The 23,366-nt window shown below is 38.4% G+C and overlaps 1 protein-coding gene across 1 annotated transcript in view; it reads left to right on the top strand.

Annotated features, from left to right (window-relative positions):
• Positions 1 to 23,366, top strand: part of TRMT9B (tRNA methyltransferase 9B (putative)) — a 100,462-nt gene that overhangs the window by 52,576 nt on the left and 24,520 nt on the right. Inside the window, exon 2 of the mRNA XM_071432317.1 lies at positions 20,719 to 20,867. The gene's annotated coding sequence lies outside the window, so the exon portion shown is untranslated. The remainder of the gene's footprint in view (positions 1 to 20,718; positions 20,868 to 23,366) is intronic.

The raw sequence follows: 23,366 nt of genomic DNA, 5'->3' as shown, positions 1-23,366 counted from the left end.
TCATCCCTACTCTACTCAGAGTAATCACATAGGACTGAATTTCTTCATAGTTAGTGGGCTTATTTTATCTACTTTTTTAGTGATCTTGGGTTTTTTACCTCTTGATATGATATCTTTCTTCCTTAGAAGAGTTTTCCTTCTTTCTTCCTTTCCAGGTTTTACTCTTTACTCACATCTCTTCTCTTAAGTCCTCTTTGAAGTACCACCTGCCCAGGAATCCAGGAATCATACCTTGTTGGGAGAATTAATTTTGAGCTCTCTTTTTTGGTAGCTAATATCATGGTTATTTTTTAAAGCAATAATTTCTTTTACCCCACCCCTGACTTTTTTTTTTTCTTTCTGTAAGGAGAATATGTAATTACTTGAAGAGCACAAACATCTGGCACTACAGACAAGCTGGGATTTATGAGAAAGCTCAGCTTCCAGGAGATGTGGCAATATGTGATTTTGCAGCCCTGAATTCATCCCCTCTACTCCCTGTTTTGCTCTCAATAATTTGTGGCTGTGCCCTCTGTCATCATAACTGCTTTTCTGTGATAACTGTGGCTTGTTCAAGTTAGAGCAGTAGTAGCAGACAGGAAGAAACTTCCAGATTTAGCCCTGTTCAGAGACTGCAAGCACAATGATGAAAGCTGAATTTATGGCTAGGAACCTATTTTCCATTTTTAAAGGGCACTGTCTTGTGCAGTGTAGCTCATCTGGGTACTTGATATATTCAACTTACTTAATGAGGAGTGTTCTGTGAAGAATGATACCATATATCTTGTCATTGTCTTGTTTAATGTGTCACCCAGAGGCATAGTCAGAAGTCATGTAAATTTGATGAGGAGGAATTGGCTCCTTTTTTCTCCCCAGTGCTCCAGATAAAACAGCTGGGAGCATAGGGATGTTATTACTAATAAAGGAATTGAAGAAGAATATTTTCTTCATGATAAGCTAGCATAAAAGAAATGAAATATTATTTAGCTAGAGGTTTATGCAAAACTCATAACTGCAGTATCTGAATATCTTTTTAACAATGAAGGCTGTCTTGAAAATGGAAAGTCCTCTTATAATGATTTACAAGGTAGCAAGTGATTTGTTTCTTGCTCAAATCAGTACCCAGAAATACAAGCTTGCACATAGCACATCAGGCTAGCTTGGATGTTGTATTCACAGGCTGAGTTCCTGTTGGAGCAATATTAACCCTGAGAGTAAATAACTGAAAGTGTTAATTCAGAGAATAAGTCATTAAAAATGCCATTGCAGAGGTAGCCTCTTGTTTGTGTACTCCGAGGTAGTCTGCATGGAAGAGTTACCACAGAATGGTGAACTAGGCTATGAAAGTTGGTTTCCCAAGCAGGCATATCTTTATGACACCCTAAAATGCTTTCTGCCTTTTCTCTCACAGTCTGAAATTCACCCAGCTTCCTCAATTTTTCTTCTTTGAGATCAAATCAAAAGAGGGGATAATTAATTACACAAATAGCTATAGCATTAGAAGTATTGGTATGATATCCTCAGCTATAAATCACGAGAATCTGACATGATTTTCAAAAATGTGTCAGTATGTCACTTACTCAATATTGTTTTACAAGCAAGGCATTTGTATTCTCACAAATAAGTATCATCCTTTCAAGTTCATATTTCAGATACCACATAAATAAGATAAATTATAAAAGAGATTAATTTTATGCATATTAGGGACATTGTAACTTGCCTTCTTTTACATGAAGTCCTGTCAGTTGTGAAGCCTGAGTAGCAGGAGAGTGAAATGAGTTCTGTCCAACTATCAGAGCTCATTGAGCAATTAGATTAAAAAAACCAAAAGTATTCTTCCAGGTTCAGATTTTGTTTTCTTGAGTAAAGAGAAGGAAAACAGAAAAAAATGTTGAGAGCACTGATTTGTATATAAAGTATATGAGTAAAAGTTCATCTTTTGCTGTGATTATGTAATGGGATTACACGAGAGATTTTCAAACGTTCAGTGGAAATTTGCAAACTGGAACCCTGGCATTAGTCATATATTTTTCTTAACTCTGAAATAGAGAGCCTGTAAGTGCCAGGTGAATACAGGATTTCAGCTTACACAGGATGGTCCAAGTGCAATGACAACAAGACTTTATGCTAGAATCTCCTGAACATTTACTTTTCTCAGTTAGGTGCTGAATGGAGCAATTACTTTGTGAAACTCACGTAGATGAGGAAAAAAATGCCACATGTCCTAACCTTGTTAGTTCCCATGATTGGAATTTTCCTGTCAAGAATACTTCTTTAGCACCTCTTGTTCTGGCTTACAGAAGTAATTTATTTCTCCTGTCTGAATTCTTAGAAAAAAAAAAAGGTGGTATTCCCTTACTCTGGGATTGATATTGGATGCTATTGTACATAAAGCAAGTCTAATGTGTTGTTCTGAGGCAGTGTAACAAGAAGCAAGGTCATAAGGCTGCTGGATTTCATCATTGAATAGCACTGTCAATTTTTAAGGCACAAAATGACATTGCTGTTCAAGATTAAGAGGATCCTTACAGGAGAGAAATAAAGAGAAGAAAATTACTAAGCTTTTGGATGTCTCTAACAAATGAACTGGAGTTCCTAGAGGCTGCTTTTTTATTATCAGCAGAGTTCACACCATCTGCCAATATGTCTGAGGAATGATTTTCTATTATGCACACCAAATCCGTGAACCAGAGGTGTCCTTTAAATATTTACACAGAAATTGTATAAATATTACATTGTTTACAAGGCCATTTCCTCTAAATCTGTGTTCAGTCTTTAGGATTATGCCCTGTAAGATGTTTGGAAAATGCTAAGAGCAAGTAAAATTTCTTAGAGAAATTCTTTCTTGGAGGAGGTCTGTCCTGCTTTGAGAGAAGACCTAATGCCCTCCTTTAGGTCAGTACAATATAGGAAAAAAAAAAAAAAAGAAAGAGGTAGATGTTTTGGAAATACAGGAGTAGTTCATTAAAGTTTCTCAAGATAAAGATAAGCAATGTATTTTCACAGAATTAAATTAGAGAGGTAATATTATTTGTCTTGGAAGACAAATGAACCACTGTGGATGAGGTAATTGAGAGGTGAGTTGGCAATAATCATATGCCTGCTGAAAAGTAAATAAATAATGTATAAACATGCAATTTAAAAAATCCCTCCTGATTTGAGGCTATTGCTCTTGAAAAGCTAATAGAATAAGTATCCTGGGAAGAGCACCAGTAAAGAAAAACCTGGTGAGCAGCCAGCTGCTGAATACATGTAATGTTTGTAGTGTTTGTGATGAAAGACAAACTATCTTTTGAGCATTAATCCTAGAGCAGCTGTTACCTTGACAACTGCAGGTAAGGGATGGTTGTAGTGTTCCTCTCTCCTGATTCACTTTTAACTACTAATAAAATATTAGAATAGCTTGTCTTTTTAAAGGCTTCATGGGGCTTTCCAGAGATTTAATCTGTTCCTGAAGGGCAGTTTTGCATACAGAATTGAATTTGGGCAACACGACACATAGGAAAGACAAGCAGTTATTTAAGGGGTCATCTAACTAAGTGGATGCCTTAGTGGGAAGACTGTTATGGAAATAAAGCACATTCTGTGTCTGTGCTGTATTTTGCAGGTCCTCAGGCTGTGTGTGAGTGCAGGCTCACCTTGTGTTGTGTCACTGGAACACAGGCACGGCTGCTGAGCTCCTGCCTGGGTGGGCTCAGAGGTGTCTCCCTGTGGAGTGAGCCCATTCTGTCCTGCCTGCCTGCCCACTGCATCCCCCTACTGTGTGCTGGCTGGGGTCCTGGGGGAGGAAAGCAGCCTCAGGTGGCAGTGTAGCAGGAAATACCTCTTGCAGCAAAGTCATGTGAGCAGTGCATCAAGAAGTAAGTCGTATTTTAAACTGTACTCAGCAGTGGCTCTCTCAGTAATTTTTTATGGACTATTCTAGGTCAGCATGGTGTGGTTGGTGAGCCCTCACAAGGGATAGGAAAAGGCTATTTTGGCATCTCACACTACCCTAACAGCTGACTGCTTCCTCCTGCTCCTGCTCATAGCCCCACAATTAGAATACAAGCCTGTGCATATTTCTGACCCTGCCTCTGTGGATGTGCAGCCTCACTCAGATCTGAATAATGTCTTTGTGTAATATGGAGAGAGTGTCTTACTTGGAATTTGGGTGATCCTCATATGATGTACTACCCAAGTAGGAAGTAACATGTCTGTACCTCGATTGTTCTTGACAACTCTTGTTAAAGGAAATATAATATTAAAGCTTCAAATTTTCTGTGTGCAAACTGATCCTTGAAAATGATCCTTGAAGCTGTTGTTAGTGCTCCAAATTGGATTCCCAAGAAATTCATCAAGGTTAGCATGACTGCAATTTCCTACTCACATTGCAAACTAATATTTTTGGATATGCTAAAGTTTATAGTCACTATGTAGACCCCCTAAAAAGAATTTTTCTTTCAAAGGTCCTCAGGATATGCATGTGTTTTGTCCATTCATTTGTTTACTGAAAAGGAAAAGGAAGTTCAGCAACAGAGATTGGATTTTGATAGTGAACTTGTGACAAATTATACAAAATATCCTTCTGTGCCTTTTAGTAGATTTTCCTCTATGGAAAATACTTGTTAAATCATGTACTTAGTTCTATCATACTCTGATATGTATTTTGATGTTTATCTTCTCTAGCACTGAGGCGTTGTGTTTTCAGCTGATGTACATCCAGTTACTTAGCAATAGAACTTAATGTCTTCTATATTAATAGGATTGTTGGAAAGTGTGAACGGTCCTTTGACAGAGCTATTAAGTCAGCCCTGGAAGCTACAGCTATTTTTATACATGAGGGATGAACAGAGAGGAGTTTAATATTGATACTGAAAATTTATTCTGATCCGTAGCTCCTCGTGATCTATGGCATAGCCTTACGGTACGAGCTCAACAAGCTGGTCTCATAAAACTGGGTAACTGCTTGCTCAGTTCAGGCTTTTGTCCATATATTACCTTCTTACAGTTTTGTGCATTTTGTGCATGTGTGTAAGTGTACCAATGTTTTAAGTTTTTGTTGCAGAAAAAAATGTTCAATTCTCCTCTTTCTGGCAGTAGAAGAAACATATTCAAGATGCAGGACTGTGAAATTATTAAAAAGCCACAAGTCTTATTCTTGGCAATGAAATTAAATTATAAGTAAACACTACTGACATATTCATCAGTTTGATTTGTCCTCTAAGACTTTATAGAGCATCAGAAAGGCTTCAACAGCATTTGCCTATTTAATACTGCAGCTGTTTCTGGTTCAGAGAACACAACACAGTTATCAAAAATGGCCAACCAAAAATTGAGAAAAACGTTCCAAAACATTGTCAAGAGAATCAATGAGGATGATTTCTACTTTCTGCCCTTCTCCTTGTCTCCTGGGATCATCTGCCAGCCATCATCATCAGTTTTATCTAGCCCCCTAGGTTTCCTGGACATTGAATGTGCTTTGTTACCAATGTATTGGAGGTTCTGGTCAGTAGGATGATGACAACATCTATGGGTACTGAATACACTGAAAGGCAGTTTGCAGGAAGTGGGATAACAGCAAGGCTCATCCTGCCTTGTAGCAGGTGTTGGCAAGATTAGTACAGTTAGAAATATATACAATTAGGCACATTATATCATTTGACTCAGAGCCAGAGGAAGAGATCTTCCTCTGTGTTACAATACAGTAGAAACTGTGTAACATTTTTAGCAATTTCCTTTGCAAGAAGAAAAAAAAATTGAAGTAGGTACAGTATATCCACTGGCCTTAGTTCAAGATGGAAATAAAGAAAATTAGTATCACCTCCGTTGCTGGGTCACTGCAGAACGCTTTTTGGCATTCTAACAAGAGCACTTTGGTTGCCAGGAGACAATAAGTTAATTTTGGAAGGTAATGCCCTCCAAGCAAGTAATGCCAACATTCTAGATCAGAGTAAAATCTAATGCTCTTTAGCCAGAAGATTGCCTTTTGAAAGGATTTACCTCTCTACCTTACTGCTAATAAACAAACTGCTGCTGCATTGTCTGTTGCTGGCAGAACAAAATCCTGAACAGTGAAATCTTAGGGTGCTGTTAGGTAATCAACATAAAAATAATGCTGCAGCAGGCTCATCTAGGTTAAGCCATCTGCTAACTATGCTGGTACATATGTCAAATGACAGACTGCCAAAACCCCTTTTCACGATCTTAAAATACAGGGGAGACCAATGAAATGTTACAGGGACAAATTCAAAACAAATCCACAATTAATGTGTGGCATTAATTTCTCCATATGGGACATGGCAACCAAAGGGTTTTGGGACACTAAACATTTACTGATGCTGTTAAAGTCTATACACAAAACCATACTGACACCTCAGAGTGGAAATAGCAGCAGATCAATGACAGAGACACAAGAAGCTGAATCTCTGATGTTGGTGCCAACTATAGCAGTACAGAAGCATTTCTTTTCAGTCTAGCTGCAAAACTGGATTTGAGCTTGATATATTCAAGCTCAAGGTTGTCAGAGTTATGGAGAACTCATGGAAAATGAATCTTTGAGACAGAAATCACTCATGAAATCGTTTGAGCTTTTCTGGGTGGAGATGGGATTCATAATTGTAGGGATTGGTGTGAACTGAAAATCTGATTTGGGAGAATGGGTAAATAGGCAAATGGATTGCAATGGTCAGCACTTAGTGAACTCTGACATTGAACAGTTTTGACATAGTTCAGGAGAGTTTTGCAATCAGTGACTCATGCAGTACCTGAGAAAGTTCAAATAAGTCAATAAAATCTGACTGCTAAAATGATTGTAAACTGACAGCTGAATTACAGTATTTGCAGAGAAAAAAATAGTGAGGCCTCAGAGAAGAGCTGCAACAGTTATTTGAACATTAGAGAAAATGTCTTATAATGGCATAATTAAAGATTATAAGATAAATGAGAGGAGACTTGATTATGGTACAAAAGTTCCAGGAAAATATCATCAGGTAGTAATGCTCTCTTTCAGTCTAAAAAAATTACAGCACAAACCCCAGCATCTGGGAATAAGAACCAAGCAAACCTGTAATCAGATGTAGAATCAGATCTTTATCAATGTGGGTGATTAACTTGCAACAAAGTGAGTGCTTTATGAAGTATGATATTTTGTGAAACACTCAGGGCTTGTTAGAGAAGTAATTGGGCTTATTATAGATGTAGATAAAATGGCTTAGCCTGTGGTGTCCAGAGGGGTGTGATCAGTTTACTTGTGGTCTCTGAACACTGCACCATAAAATATTTTTAAAGGTGTTTGAGCTTCAGTTGAAAATTTATAATGGTGCGCACATCCAGAAAGACTGAAAGCTATCTGACAGAATGCTAAACTAAAGAAAGCACCAAATTCATAGTGAGGTAATATCTTTTATTAAAAATAGGAAAGTACAGTTGTATCTATATTTAATGCATAGTTTAAAATACCTATTATAACTTCAAAGTCTTGAAGTCTGAATCTCGTAATTACATTTTCATTCTTAAAATTGTTGACATTTTCACAAATAATGTGGCAATTTTCAGCATTAATTACAATGTGTTTTTAAAGCTTCTGTTCTAAGGTACATCTTGTGTTTTAAACACATTAAAATAAATAAGAAAACATTAAATTTATATTTGTAATAGATTTGTGGGTTTTCAACTTCTGATTTTGAATTAGTGTAATCATGGTGGCTATTCCAACATGAAAAAAAATAAATTTATGGTTCTTGTTATTAGAATGCCTTATTCCAGATAAGGCTTTTAGCCTAGAAATTACCAGTTCCAGGCAAAGATTGCCACGGCAGCTGAATTGACAACTTTAATAGAAGGGATGGAGTTTGATAGATAGCAATGAGGTGGTGCAGTGATGGTCTTTGCTCTGCTGGATGAAACAAGCCATAGGACTGTCCTGAATGACCTCCTGTATGAACTGGGGGCTGGGGTGTGTGTGAGATCCAGTTAGGAAGGTGGACTGCAGCCTACAGGAAAGGCAATGTGAGGACTCTCCAGCATTTCTTTGTGGTGTGTGCATAACTGGTTTTGGGCCCAGACAGATGAATTATTTTACCTCAGGCACCCATCCTGAGTGTTGCTGTGTCAGATGTTTCAGGGCCTGCTCACAAGCATTGCTTGGATGCTGTTTTGGATGTGAATGTACATGCTGTGTGACCACTTATACAAGAGTTGGAAGCCCACAAGGTTTTTAGGATGAATGAAGAGTCTAACACCCTTTACACTTCCTATCAAACTAAAACCAGTTTCCTTAATTTCAACTGTGGAGTCTCCCCACTGTGAAACCTAGGGACAAATCAGTATTGGATATACAAGCACCTATTGTCCTTGTTCTACCTGAAGAGAGAAAACCTAGGAGAGCTGACAGAAATGGCTAAGCTTACATGAAACTCTCATATTACACCAACAGTGGATGGTGGACTTCAGAGCAGCTTGCAAAGGATTTTGTTTTGAAATTGAGCTTGTCCTTATTTAGATGGAGGCTTTTAACTTGAGAAAGGGAAATCACATGGTAAGTGGTGCTACAAATGGTGCTCTTTCTGAAACAGTCCAATCCCAGGTTGCCAGTGCAGTCTCTTGGCTGGCTCAGCTATCATCAACTCTCACACTTGAATGAAAGCCCAGGACCTGTAGTACTGTAACAAAATACTCATGATGCTCTGATCTTAAACGGATGGTAACTAAACCTCCTCCACTCCATTTTTCACCTCCTTCCTTTCCACGTTGTAGCTTCATTATTTTTCCAAATGTTACAGTTCTTATGGGACATATGGTTCATGTTTGTAGGTGTAATACCAAAGATGATTTTCCCTGAGTTTTTTAGTACATTTTAGAACATTTTCATCCTGTAAAATAAACCTAATAGGCCATAATTCCATCTTCCCTTCAAAGTCACTTTCAGGCATCTAAATGTTGGATTTATTTGGCCTTCTCTTCCCTATTGGGTGTTATATCCATAGTAATTTTTAGCTCCTTCCCTCTTTCTCATTCACTTCTTAGAGACTACTGTAGAACAAAAAAAAAAGTTTGAACATTCAGAACTGCTATTATTTATTTTGGTTTAATATTCAAAATAATAAATACATATTTATAAGCAGATTAATGAGACCAAACTCACTTCCAGTCTAAGTGTTTCTCTAGTTATTATTGGAGATTATGTTTCTGTTCTCTAGTTATACTGGAGAGGAATTACTTGTCATGTCCTCTATGTTGGGCTAAAATCTGTTGCCTTTAAAGTTGTAAGAAGTTTGCATTTTACTTCAATAGAGGCAGGATATAATTCATTAATTACTGAAAATGAAATATTTAAAAGGAAGATTTTCCCTAGGAATGTAGCACCCACCAAAATACTGCCATGGAAATGAGGTGGAAGAACAAGCCCAGAATAGAAGTTGTGGTGGCTGGTAGCTATAAGAGGAAAATTCTCTCCTCCACTCTAATATTGAATGATAATTTACAAAAAAGAGAGGAAATTGGTCTTTTCCTGTAAAGGTGTAAAATGCTAATGAAGATCAGAAAATCTATAGAAACTTGAATATCTGAAGGAAGTTTATTGGTAATACCTGAGTCATGTATTGTGGAGTATGAGAGTAGTTTTGCAATGGGAATGGTAATTTTTGGTAAGATGAAGTTGCCACTAGAACAGTAACAAATCCTTATCGAAGGGATAATTTCATTATGATCTGCTAAATTTCACTCCTTTGACTCATCTGGATTTAAATTTCCACTTGACATTATTTTGTTCAAGTATTATCCAATATATTTAAATTAATAAAGAGCTACTTGGATCTTGGCCTTTCAGAAGAAAATGGCTACAATGCTTTTAAACAGTGAATCAAGGCTTTCTCAGCTAGAATGAAATAATATTAATTATCATTGCTTATTTATTACATCTGCCTAACATAAAAATTGCATATTAAACAAGAGGATGGTAGATAATATATAATGACCTGTTATTATATTAGGATGGCTATTGTTTTAGGTAGCAATAAAAGTAATGAATAATTTTTTTATCATATTAATGTATTTAAAGAGATCTCTCCTGCTGATCTTCAATCTTGTACTAATCATTGTGTATCCAAGTACACAAGTATACAAAGAATGTATTCTTTGCACAGTGCAAGTAGAGAATTTAAGAGACAAATCAGCTTGTTTTTACCTTCCACAGAAGGCTGTTTGTTTTGCCTCATGCAGTGCTGGACATGGGCACTGAAGATGCTGCTTGCTTTTGCCAGATAATGCCAAGCTTCCAAGCAGAGAAAATTTACAGTTCTTATTTAAATTTGATACAATTTCCAGTGTTGTTATTCAAGACAAATTTAGAAATATTGCTGACCCCAGTGTAAGACTTGTACAACCTGAGATTACTTTGATCCAAATGTAAACTGATACAGAGGAGTTTTGTAAGCCTGATGAGTGTAGGGTGTAGGGAAATTCCTGATCCCCAAATTCCAGCCTGATTATGGAGCCATTAGTTTTATGATAGCCAAGGAGCTACAATAGCAATGAGCAATCCCTTGATTTATATTAGAATTTTCTGCTAATGGTTGCAGCATTTGGAAATATTGTTTTCATTAAATTTCTCTGACATCTCCTTGGAAGTCTATTGAAAATGAACTCATTCTTTAAGCTTTAAGAAAAAGTTGTACTTTATTCTTGATTCTACTTGACTGTTGTATTTAGGGGTATCACCAGAATTTTAATGTATAAAAAATAAAAATAGAGAAGCCATGAGGGTTTCAAGGAGTTATGATAATTATTAAAGATCCTTATATACCTTAAAAAAAAAGTGACTAAGTTTGGTAGAGGAACTGAAGACAGTGTGCTGCCAGCTGCAGTATATACAAACTAGTGAGCTGTGGATAGCTCTTTTGAAAATTCTTTTTTTTTGTCATGGGACTCTGGGCAGCAGGTCAGAAACAGCAACACTTATTTGTCCACAATAAGTGCACTTATTTGTCTACAATAAGCACAAAACGTACTTGTAAATTGTACATTGTATTATTAGGTATTATGACAAAGGCAAATGCCTGTCAGTCACACAAGCACACACACATATATCTGTCCCACTGCTCTCAGTGCACTTCTCTTGGGTTTACAGTGGGATGGGTAGGGTACAGGTGCTGTATAAGCAGGATTAACTCACAGGAATATCAGACATTAGGCCTTATTTCTTCTCATTACTTGGGTGCCTAAGGGAGCCATGTTGGTATAATGAGAGCAAAGACTCTAGATAATTTTAATGTGCTTAAGTATCTCCATTCCAGAAGAATCTATTTGGTTTTATTATGGATGGAGTATGCAGTTTAGTTGATAATAGCAGCACTGAGCCTTGAAATTAAGCAACACAGCTAAAGAAGGGCTGTGTGGCAAAATGTGTTTCATGTCTGTAATTACAGACTTCAAAAACCCTCTCTTCCCTTGAAATCTCTTATAGATTGCCATCTAAAGGGAAATTTCTATAACTGAGTTGAATACTGGATATTTTCAAAGCTCGTGAGAGAATCACAGTGATGTAAGAAACATTAACTCTAAGATTGTTGTAGTTATAATTCTTTTGCAAGAATCACCTTTTTCCCCAGCAAGGTAGCAGTGATCATGATGCATCCTCTAGAAAGATATCCAAATGTTTCTCAGTGCACATCACCTGCAGCTCAAGGTCTAATTACTCATTTTCACTATCTTCTTGTAATGGCATTTCTGTTTTGCAGAAGGCTGAAGATGAGTCATGGAGGAATTGTCTTCCAATCATGTTAGCATCCATTCACACAGCTGCTTAAAAGGATTTTATCAGGGCATGCTTATTGACTAGGATGCCTCAAAACCTTGGATTCTGCAAAATGTACCCATATGAAAATCTTCATGCACGTAAGCAGCTTCACTTGAACAGTGGCTGTCATTCAGCAGTTGCAGAGCTAGGTTCATGACTCTGAAACTTTTTAGTCCTTAAAGTTGATAGTTATTTCTCTGGTGTTGGTAGCTATGACTTCAGCATGGCTGAGGAGGAGCAAAGCATAAATCTAGGCTATCAAAGCTTAATTCTACAACACCTTAATTATTTCAAATACAAAAATCAGCAAAAATCAGCAAAATACTTCCTGATGTGTTTTGATGTTGGAATATCATATTTTTCTCTGGTCATTACGTGTGGCCTTATCCCCCTACTGTAGGACTGCAGTACATTAATCAGGAATGCAGTGTGACATCTTGGAGGAGCAATAGCAAGGAATCTGCTGCCTCCTGCCCACTCCTTCAGTGAACGTGTTCTGAAGCCCAATACAATATTTATTTTCTATTTATGTATTCCCTCACTTTGACTGGGAAGTTGCTCTTAGATCTGTGGGAGGAAACAGACATTTTGTGACATATTTGAGAAAAGCTATGAGACTCTATTATTTCTGTATAGTGAATAAAGGCACAACCAGAAATGGGACATAAGTCCTGTAATGTAGCCTCAGGCCAGTTCTTTTCAGGGATGTATATGTCAGAAACATGTGAACATAGGGAGTTGAGATGAAATGCTGTGTTGCAGTTGTCTCTGTTATTCAGTGCTAGTTTGGCTTGCAGTGTGTCTGTGCAGGCACTCTAGTTGAGATGACAGTCATGGGAGTACAGCTGTTCTGCTTGGAGGGACAGCTCATCTGGAGTAGACAGATGCTCTGAGCTAGAGCAGACCCTCACCAGTGAGCCCAGCTGGATGCTAGCTGGCTTCTTGCTGGTCAAACACCTTCTCAAAGTCAGGCATACTGGGAGGTGCAGCACAGGGACACAGATGTCTGAATCAGCCCAGCCAGGCTTCAGCTTGGAGTATTAGCTGGAGTTCAGGGCTGGCCCTTGTAGACCTTCCAGCAGAGCATCCACTAGTGACAAACCTGGAGCTCAAAGAGGGACAAGAACAAAGTTTTCTTGAGGGAAAGGAGACAATTTTTTTGGGGGCACTTCACTTTTTAGCTTAATAGTGATGTGTTAATGCTTGGAACAGGCTTGAGGCAGCACTGTGGCCCCAGTCAGTGTTCTGGGAAACAAAAACCCATGATCTCCAGGTGACTCTGTGACATATCTGGGCTTGAGTGATACTAATATCTGTCCTATGTCCTGAACTTCTGAAGCCACCCTGGCAGCCCCCTATGTAGCTAAAAAGAAAAAGATTCTTAAGGAGACAAGAATTCTGCAGCAAATGAGGGAAAGGGTTTTCTGGTTATATTGGTTGTGGGTGAGGATGGAAGGTAGAGGTTTTTTTGTAACTAAAATATTTTATAATAAATATGTTTGTTCTTTTTAAGCACAGTATGTTGTCTGACAAAGCCAAGTTGGCTTCTGTGTAGAGGTTGTGTGGGAGCCCTTTTCATTTACCCACTGATATTTAATGGCATTAGACAGCCTTCAGACACAATTGTCAGTGATTTGCCTGTGTATTCTGGAGAAAGTACCTGATGAGCAGTGAGGCTCTGTGGTGTGTAGCTATTATGTATTTGCCTTGCTGCTTAGCTTAAGCACTGCCAAAGTTTTTTTCAGGACTTTCAATAAATCCCTAGGGTATGTTATAAGAAACTTCTATATGAACCCATTAGTAATTCCCAGACAATGTCCAATGAGGGAGAACCCTAGGATTTCTTAAAATTAAAATGCTGCACAGAGGATTGGATGAAATATTGTAAAAAACATTTGGAATATAATCAGGAACTTCATGATACAGACCACTTGATGATACAGACTACTGACATCTTCCTTTTTTTCCTATGAAGAAACATTTCCTATTTTCATGTAATAATTGAATATAATATGTAAATTTGGTCCTTTATTGTGTGTTTAGAAGTGGCTGTGTAGTCTCCATCACTAGCAGGACTCCAGCACATCCTTATCTCCCATAAACAAAAACATTTAGCTCATACCTGAGATATAGTTTAGAAATTGAGACATATTTCCCTGTAAAGTTCATTTTTCCCATGAGTTAGCTACAGCTTCCTCATTATCTTCTGTTTCTATTACCTTTTTTACCTCTTTACTCTGTCTCCATTCCAGAGGGTTTTTTGAGTATAACCTGTTGAGACCCTTTCCTCAGATTCAGAAACATCTGCTTCACAAATTACTAATTGTCACAACTCTTACTGAGAAGTTTTTGGGCATCAGAAAAAGGCTGTCCCACTCATTGTTGACATGCAAACCATAGCATATGGCAATTAAAAGCTTCCTCACTGTGGAAAAGAAAAACTTCTTTCCTGTGGAAAATGCTGTGTGTGCAGCAGGTAGGCTAACAAGGAAAATTAGGCATATTAGGAATTTTGCCTGCCTTAGTTGAGACTGGGCAAAGAAAATTTTGGACTGAATAGCAGATGATGTGTAAGATATAATTTCTTCTTTTGTTTAAAGAAAAATAAATCCCAGTAGCCCATCAATTCCAGACTAGTCTCAGAAAAAGGTCTAAGGACTTTCATGTGTTCTGCAGTGCATTACATTTTTATGTTCAAATCGATTGGACGTTAAGAAGGGAAAAAAACCCATTTGTCAGAAATGTCAGTTTCTATTTAAGAAGGCTTCATCACAGTTGTTACAATTCTATTACTCCCCTGCATGCCAAATCAATCATAAGAACTTGAAAAAAACAATCAAACAGGCATTCTTAAAAGATTGTTCTTGTTTGAATTAGTCTCCAAGATCTTTCAAATGGCAAAGCCCACATTAGGATTTTTCTAAATTTCTGTTCATGAGGCTGTCTTGTGTTAGATTTAAGTAGGCTACATACAATAGCTTTTCATTTTTGTAAAGTACTATGGAGCCAGTCAGAGCCAGACAATATAATTAGTATTTCTTATCCCCTGGACTGTCCCAGTAAGGCTGTTACTAACTTTCATAACATCATGGAGAGTGACTCAGATACACTTTCAGATAATTCTCCATTGAAATTGGATGCATAATTTCTATTATAAAAAAGGTAGATAATAAATGGCTCTGATTTTATTTAAAATATTTAAGCTGTGTTAACTCTTTCAGATAACTTTACAGAAATAATAAAATGAAACTGAAGTGTAGAACTCTAATTGCTGGATATCATTTATAACATGATTAATTTTTCACTAAGATGCTAATGTGAGCTTTAGGAAGCAGCTTAAGTAGGAGGCAAGATAGGAAATTTGACCAATACTCTGGCAGAGAAGTGTGAAGACAGAAGGCAGTGTCCCTTACAAAGGGATTTTGGCTAGGAATGCAGATGGGTTTCTTCCTTGAGACAGATACAGTGCTCATCATTGAAAGCTCTGCTGTTTCAGACATTTGTCTGTCTCATGGCACTAACAGTTTGGTGTCTGCCAAAGCTCATCCATGTGATGAAATTTAACCACATAAGGATGGCATCCATGGAAGACAGCACATGGCTCTTGTCCTCAGCTGGCTTCTGGAAAATGTGAATAATGGGGTTTGTGGTTTTAGGAAAAAAAATCTTCCTTTTCCTAGGAATTAGATTTCCAAATCTGAAGTATCTGGCTCTTTATCTACAGAGAATTTTCTGAAAAAGCCTAATGCTATTATTTCAAAAATTTAGCCTTGTATTCAGGGATTCAATAAAGTTGTCTTCCAATGCTCTTGTCTGACACAGAACTTGTTCCTAGGTCTAGAGTCTTCCTGAGGTTCAGTGCAAAGTTTCCTAGACTAGGATTTGAGTTAGCTCAAATACTGAATGTGGGCTACCTATGAGATGGGTCTCCTTGATAAGTAAATTAAGCCCTCTATATTGCAATTCTGCTCAAGATGGTGAACAGAAAGGTTAGATACCTATGTCAGAGCCATTAGGGTCTTAAAAACATAGCAACAGGCAGACAAGGCTTAAACAGAAGACTTGGATCCGAAGAGTAATGGCATTTCTGAAAATGCAACCTTACACATTTGTGGTAGAAAGTGAATTTGAAGAAAGCAGCCTGAGGCTGTAGAACAAGAGGCTGTCCCCACAAAACCACCAAAGGGAGGGGAGCTATTATGAGAACTATTGTCTCAGATCTTAAAAATAGGTATTTTTATTTGCAGCTACAACAGGTTGCTTCTCTGTTCAAACATTTTTCTGAAAGATGAGAAAACTCCCAATCTTTTGTTTCTTTTTTTCTGTCACTGATGCTTCATGCTTAGTGAACGTAGCTGTCTACAGTGAAATTACTCAGATATCTGTAGATTGCTTTGTAAGGAGTCACCTTTCTGACTAAACTCCTTTGAACACTAATGACCAAGGAATGTTGTATTTCAACATGTTTCTGTTCTTCTTTTCTTTTCTAGAACCACAGAATCACTAAGGTTGGAAAAGACCTCCATGACTGGGTCCAGCCATTAACCCAGCACTACTCTGTTTACGGTTAAACCATATCCCCAAGTGTTGTATCCACACATCTTCTGGCCATTTCCAGGGTTGGTGATTCCATCAGTTCCCTGGGCAGCCTGTTTGAATGCTTGACCACTCTTTCAGTGAGGAAATTTTTCCTAATATTCAATCTTAACCTCTGCTGGAACAACTTGAGGCCTTGTCTTTTCACTCGTTACCAGGGACAAGAGACCAGCCCTGACCTTGCTACAACCTCTCAAGTGGTTGTAGAGAGCGATAAGGTTCCCCTTGAACCTCCTTTTCTCCAGGCTGCACACCCACAGCTTCCTCAGCCACTCACCATAAGATTTATGCTCCAGAGCCTTCCCCAGCTCCATTGCACTTCTCTGGATTTGCTCCAGCCCCTCAATGTCCTTCTTGCAGAGAGGGGCCCAGAAATGAACACAGCACTCAAGGTGTGGCCTCACCAGTGCTGAGCACAGGGGGACAATCCCTGCCCTGGTCCTGCTGGCCACATTATTGCTGGTAAAGGGCAGGATGCCATTGGCCTGCTTGGCCACCTGGGCACATCTGGCTCATGTTCAGCTGCTGTCACCAGCACCTCCAGATCCTTTTCTGCTGGGCAGCTTTCAGCCAGTCAAGATGATCTGTTTTATTGCCTTCCCTGGTACCAAGGTCAGGCTGATGGGCCTCTAGTTCCCTGGCTCCTCCTGAACCATCTTGTAGATGGGTGTCCCATTTGCTAAATTCCAGAAAATGGGGCCTCTCAGTTGGCCAGGACTGCTGGTTAATTATGGAAGGTGGCCCGATGAGTACTTCCACCAGCTCCCTCAGCACCTTTGGGTGGATCCCATCTGTCCCCATGAGCTTGTGTGGGTCTAAGTGGTGTAGCAGGTTGTTGACCCATAATCCCTTTGGATTTTGGATTACAGGGATTTCATTGTGCTTCCTCTCCCTGTTTCTAGCTCCAGGGGCTGGGTACCCCAAGAGCACCTGGTTCTACTGAAGCAAAGAGGACATTATGTACATCAGCCATTTTCCCATCCTTTGTCACTATGCTTCCCTCTGCATCCAGTAAAGGCTGAAGAGTCTCCTTAGCCCTCCTTGTGTTTTTGATCCATAGAAACATTTTCTGTTGTATTTTTTGGCAGCAGACAAAGTTCTAGCTGAGCTTTGTCCCTTCTATTTTTTCCCCTTCATAACATCACAACATCCTTGAAAATCCTTCCAAGTTGCCTGCCCTTTCTTCCAAAGTGATACAAATGAATATTCCAACAAAAGAATAGACCAAATTTGCCACATCAACTATAATACAAAGTCACTTCTTTAGGTCAGGCAGAAGTATCCTTCTTATAGCCAAGGAAAACAACTTTCTCTGCCTAGCCTTTATGGATATTATATTTTCTTTTTCGAGATGGTCCTTTCTAATGAGTATATATGTACCACTTCCCCTTCCTTTGCTGGTAAGCCTATGTAAATATTTCTTATAGAGCAGAGCCAGCTCTCCAGGATCTATAAAGAGGCATATTTCAAAAAGGCATATGTTAGCTGATCAAAGTTCTGAAAGGATTTTTGTTGATCTGACGGACAAATTGGTTGGAGATGGCCAAGAATGCCTTCATGTGTTACTGTAAATGATTTATGAACCCAAGGTTTTCATAGCATGTTAAAAATTCATATGAACATTAGATTTAAAATTTAATTATCTGAACTAGCTGAAGCACTTCTTCAGGCTTGTAATTGGGCAGATATATAGCATTATACACAGCAGGGGAGACTTGGGACTTGTGTCCAGATCATCAGATGAATTATGTAGCCTACTCTCATTGATGAAGTCTAAATTTGGTACTTGAATAACTCGGTATCTCCCTTTAATCATAGAAATACAGAATATGTCAATAATATGTTTACTCTTTGCCTGATTTTGCTAAATTTCTTTAGACATATTTGGATTAGTAGACAGTAATAATTTACTTAACTAGGAAGCACTACTAAATGTGAGTGGTGATAATAAAATCTGACCCTGCATCTGCTCTTTGCAGGAAAAAATATAAAACAGTTACCTTGCGCTTAATTTTCTTCTTTATTCAAATCACATTTGAACAAAGAAGAAAATCATCTCCTTTGAGGAAACAAGGGCAATCAGTGAAGCAGCACATCCCTGGCATGCACTGACCAATCCTTCTGGCAGCAGGAATCAGCCTGCTAGATGTAGCTTCCTTTATGAAGACATCGTATAGGCTACAGTGTTGATTAGAAGGGCCTCACTGTAGGTGAGAATCTTGTCCCTGTCTCTCCTTATCTTTCTATGTCCTAGTGGCAACCTTGGACTAGGAATGCTCTCTGGAAATCAGGGATCTCCTGTCATGATAATGGTCACTAAGAGTGGAGAATGTTACATGAAGAACATGCCTGCTGCTGACTAACAAGTCATTTGTGTTTCAGACCAACAATTTTTCTCTGATTGAGGCAAAGTCTTTCAAAACTTGCTACCTCTCCTCCTCAGAGGAGGATACAGATAACCATTTCTGAAATATATATATTTTTTTTTCTTTAGAGCCATAAAAATCCTCAGTAGTAAAAGTAATAATAATAAACGTGTGGGGCTTGAGGTATAACACAGATAAAGGTTTCCTTTTCCCTGTGTACAGTCACTTCAGAAATACCTGCTGCCTGAACTGGGACCAGCCAGCCAGTCCTATTTGAGAAAGGCCTGTGCAGAACAGAGTGTAAAGTTTGCATCAGCCTTGAGTGATCCTTTGATCTTAACAGGTGTATGTCCTGGAGCTCTGAAAGGGTTTGTTTATATGATCTTCCTCCATCAGAGCATGAAATCTTCCTCCATCACCCTTCTCAATACTCCTGAATAAGGTCATCAATACTCATAGAAAGGTTTCAGAGTCTTGAGGATATGTTTAAAAGGTGTGACACAACCTAGCTTTCTGCCATAACGCAGAATTCAGCTCCTGCACCCTGGGGTAGTGGGCCTTTTGGGCTGAGGTGTTCACTAAACTGATCTCCAGGCTCAGATAAGAGGTTGAAATGTGAGAGCTGAGCTAAAGAGACACGGCAGAATCATGGGATTACTGACTGATCTGGATCTCTTATACTACTCATATGCTTGAAGAGTGATTCAGATGCTTAGATGATGAGTATGGGTTGAGAGTCTGTGTAGAACAGAAAAACACAGTTAAATGAACAAATGAAACACATGTACAAAGCAAAAACATTTCATTTGTAAAAATACCAAACAGAAACTAGGGAAAATATCATGTCTCTTGGAGAAGAGCACTGAAAATTTCTGATAAATGTTTGTTTCTATTATTAAAATATGATCTACAAATAGATAAAATATAAACCAAACTGTGGAGTAATACAAGTAAGACAAGAACTACTAATGCTGCAAAATAGTATTAAACTGCAACAAATTAGATGTTTCCAAAAATATTTTATGTTCATGTCTATATAGTACCAAGGAAAGCCAGTCACATTTCCAGTTGGTCTGATTGTAAGTATTTATAAAAGCAGCACAAGAATCTCAAGGGGCACTTCACATTAGTAGCAAGTGGAAATTTGGGAACAGAGTGTGGTCTTGTGATTCTTACTCTGAATCAACCAAAAAAAAACCACTTTTTTTTTTTTCTAAAGTTAAGACTCATAAGTCCTAACATCCCTATATTTTGCCATCTGATCTGGGTTCTGAACTCCAGACTAAATAGGTCTCATATTGACTTAAGGAATATCTAGATATTCACTCAAATGAAGACAGTAAGGCTCAGTTCAGTGGTCTAAGTCTAGATTTCAGTGCCATTTGTGATGACCGAAGGAATCCTGCCGGGCTTCCACACTTCTGCAGAAAAGCACAGGTTTTGTACAGTTCCTACATAGTATTTTTTGGTCTTGTGGGGATATTTCAGATGCACAGTCCCTTCTCTGTGGCCATCTAAACTGAGATATCTTCATCTGTGAGGAAGTACTTGTAACTTAGGTTATATAACTAAACATACTTTAAAACAGATGGTTCAGCAGCATCCATTTGTCTGATTTAGTGGGAATTGTATATGTTGTCTAAGTGCAGATAGGTGGTTAGCAAGCTCTAAAAATCTTTGCTGTAGATGCAGAACTAGAGCACAGCTATGTGACAAGTGTGATTGGCAGTGGCTAAACTGCTAGAAGCCCAACAGCTTGCTGTGTAACCATATCCAGAGAAGGTAAAGAAGTTCCCTGCTCCCTGTCCCTCTGAGTGCAATAACATCCAGCATCCTGGCCCTTACCAGACATTTCCCTTCAGGTCTTCATTGCAATTCCTGTCAAAATACAGAGATGCCAACCTAAAGTCAACTCGTGCTCAAGAACATTTTGACAACTTTTCTATTTGAAGATTTTGGGAGTACTGCATTTCAACCACATCTTTTTACTCCTTATGCCAGGTGCTTTTCCTGCCACTGGTTGTTCTCTTGAGGCCTAAATGCTCCAAGTAAGATCAATAGAGGAAGATGTTCATTTCTCCCTGCTGACGACAACAGTATGCTTCCAAAGGAGAAATCTGAATTTACTTCTTGGAAAGTAAGCTCTATGGGTAAGTCTAAAATAACTAACCATTTCAAAGTCTGATAAAGTTCTGTTGTGTGTTTTGGGTGTTCTAACTGGTATTAGGATCCTTCAGAGGCACAAGCAAAGTGAACCTACAGCTTTAGTGAACTAAAGAAGGTATATTTTCAAGATGCAATGTGAAATTCAGAAAGACAGTTTATTATAAAAAGTGAAAAAAAGCTTTGTCAACAATTAAGTAAAAGCCTCTGTTAAAGACCTAGCTGGAAATTACAGGCAGCTCCCTTCAAAATGGAAATAGTTCCATAATAAAGAACCAGGATAACAACTCAGTGTCCCTGTGAGTGCAGTGAATCCCCTGCTCAGCATGGGTCTTTTTGGGAAGTGAAGCTGAGGGAGCTAATGCCTGAAACAAGGATGAGAAATTTCCAAGTAAGGTTGTGTTCTTTTGTGCCTGGAACTGCAATGGACTGCACCAGCGGTTCAGCAGCCTTGTCAGGATTTTCCTCAAGATTTTTCTCCTTTCTGGAGAAGGAAAAGGAAAGTTATTAAAAAGTTTTAGATATGAAAAGAGAGTAAGATTCCCATGACCTAATAGTTGACTTAATTTCTATCCAGAGCATAGCCTAGGGGTGCTTTCACAACCTGCAATTGCTGCACACCTGCATTCTGTGGCCTGAGGAGGGGGCACAGGGATTTAGAGATGGCCTTTGAGAAGGATCTTTGAGGTGTGGTCTCCAGAATGCCTCATCATTGTTCTTCAGCACCCACTTCCACTTTCACTTGCTTTCTGAATGTGAGTTTCCTCTTGCTTATAGGAGGGTGCAGAAAGATTCTGGAATGAAGTGATTAAGGTAGAAGTTTTTGGTGAGATTATGATAAACATGGATAGAGATTTACTCTAGAGATCCCATCCCCCTGTGTGGACACCCATAACTATAACAGGAGTTCTTCCCAGATCTTAAGAAGCTCCTACTTATTATTGAATTAATTGTTATGGGGTTAAGAAAAAGGCACAGTTTTTGCTAAGTCTGTTCTTCTGGACTGAGAGGACTCTGCAACTCTTCATCACATGTTCTTTGCTTGGTTTTATTTTTAGTAATGTTCTCTTAATTTTTTGGTTTTGTGGGTTTTTTTTTCCCAAATATCTTTTCATAAAACTAAATTAAACTAAAAGAGAAGAGAGAGAAAATCAGTTTGCAATGAGGCATAAGACACTTCACTTTGTTACTGTAGCATAAAAATGGGCAAAGGCAAAGGTCCTGGAATATAATAGATCTATGAGCCATCTCTAAGTGCTTCCAAAAGAATTCCTTTCCATCAATCTATTTTTAAATACAAAAGAATAGAAGAAACATTTTCAGCATTTCACTGGATTGAGTATGCAAGAGGAATACCATGGGAATAAGTTTAGAAACATTGAGAACTCAAATTCAGACTCTTTGATGTTAACAGCTTTTCTTGCCAAGACAGAATATTTTTCTCTACTTAGGATAGAAATTTTCACTGTTACACATATGCAGCTAAAGTGAGAATTTTCCTAGTTCTGATGCAGGTTAGACAAGAAGGTCTTACTGGAGCACATCGCATGTGTTTTCTGCTTCTTAGTGATCAGAAGAATTAAATTAGCCTAATGTCCCTGCCACCTCTTCTTCCCTCCATGAAATGGGCTGGTGGACAAGAAACCAGAGCTCTGTGCTTTGGGTCAAGAGGAGCACTTTGGGCTATTTGTCATGAGAGGTATAGGATTGGGTCTGGATGGGAAGTATAGGAGCATCAGGCACTATGGAGAAAAGTCAGAGGACTCTACAGTCCCAGAAAAACAATTTCTGCTTGGAGCTTAGGGTGCCAGAGAGCTGACATATTCCCAGTAGCTCAGGTACCTCGTTCAGCAAAAGAATATTTAAAGTCCTCTTCTAAGCTCATCTTGCAGCTGAAGAAAAGATAAGAAAGGTGTGCATGGTCTTGCTGTGATGGATCTTGGTCTGCTGTCACTATGAGACACCTTCCATACTGCCCATGTGTCACTGCCTGTTAATGGTGTGTGACCCATTCCATGGGGGGACTGATGGGATGCTCAATTACTGTATTTCTTTCTGTCTGGTACAATAGAGAGTGGCTTTAGCAGCATTTGAAAACATTTGTTGATGGTCCTGTTTTTACAGTGTTTGTGTTTCTTGTTCAATACACCAAAATCACATGAGAACTGAATCACATTCACCCATTTCCAAACTGTGTGACAATCTGCACAGTATGAGAAATTAATAGCAGTTGTATCTTTCAAGCTCAGTAACTCAGGCATCAGAAAAGCCAACTTTTTTCATATTCTGACTAGATTTGTAATGCACCTTGTAAATATCTACCCTTTCAGAAACACAATTTCACTTCTGCTGAAATAAGCATTAAGAATATTAATGCAGGTCAAGTAGTTTATTGTTTGTATGAGCAACACCATAAGTAACCCACAATGAATATAAAATGAATAATGAGTAGCTGTCATTGTATGATTTAAGATTCTTTAAACAAA

Source organism: Agelaius tricolor, unplaced genomic scaffold (genome assembly GCF_023055355.1).
Source record: "Agelaius tricolor isolate 1412-34295 unplaced genomic scaffold, bAgeTri1.0.p SCAF_8, whole genome shotgun sequence".
NCBI lineage: Eukaryota > Metazoa > Chordata > Aves > Passeriformes > Icteridae > Agelaius > Agelaius tricolor.
The sequence above is the reverse complement of the archived record's forward strand: the minus strand, read 5'-3'. Positions and strand labels throughout refer to the sequence as shown.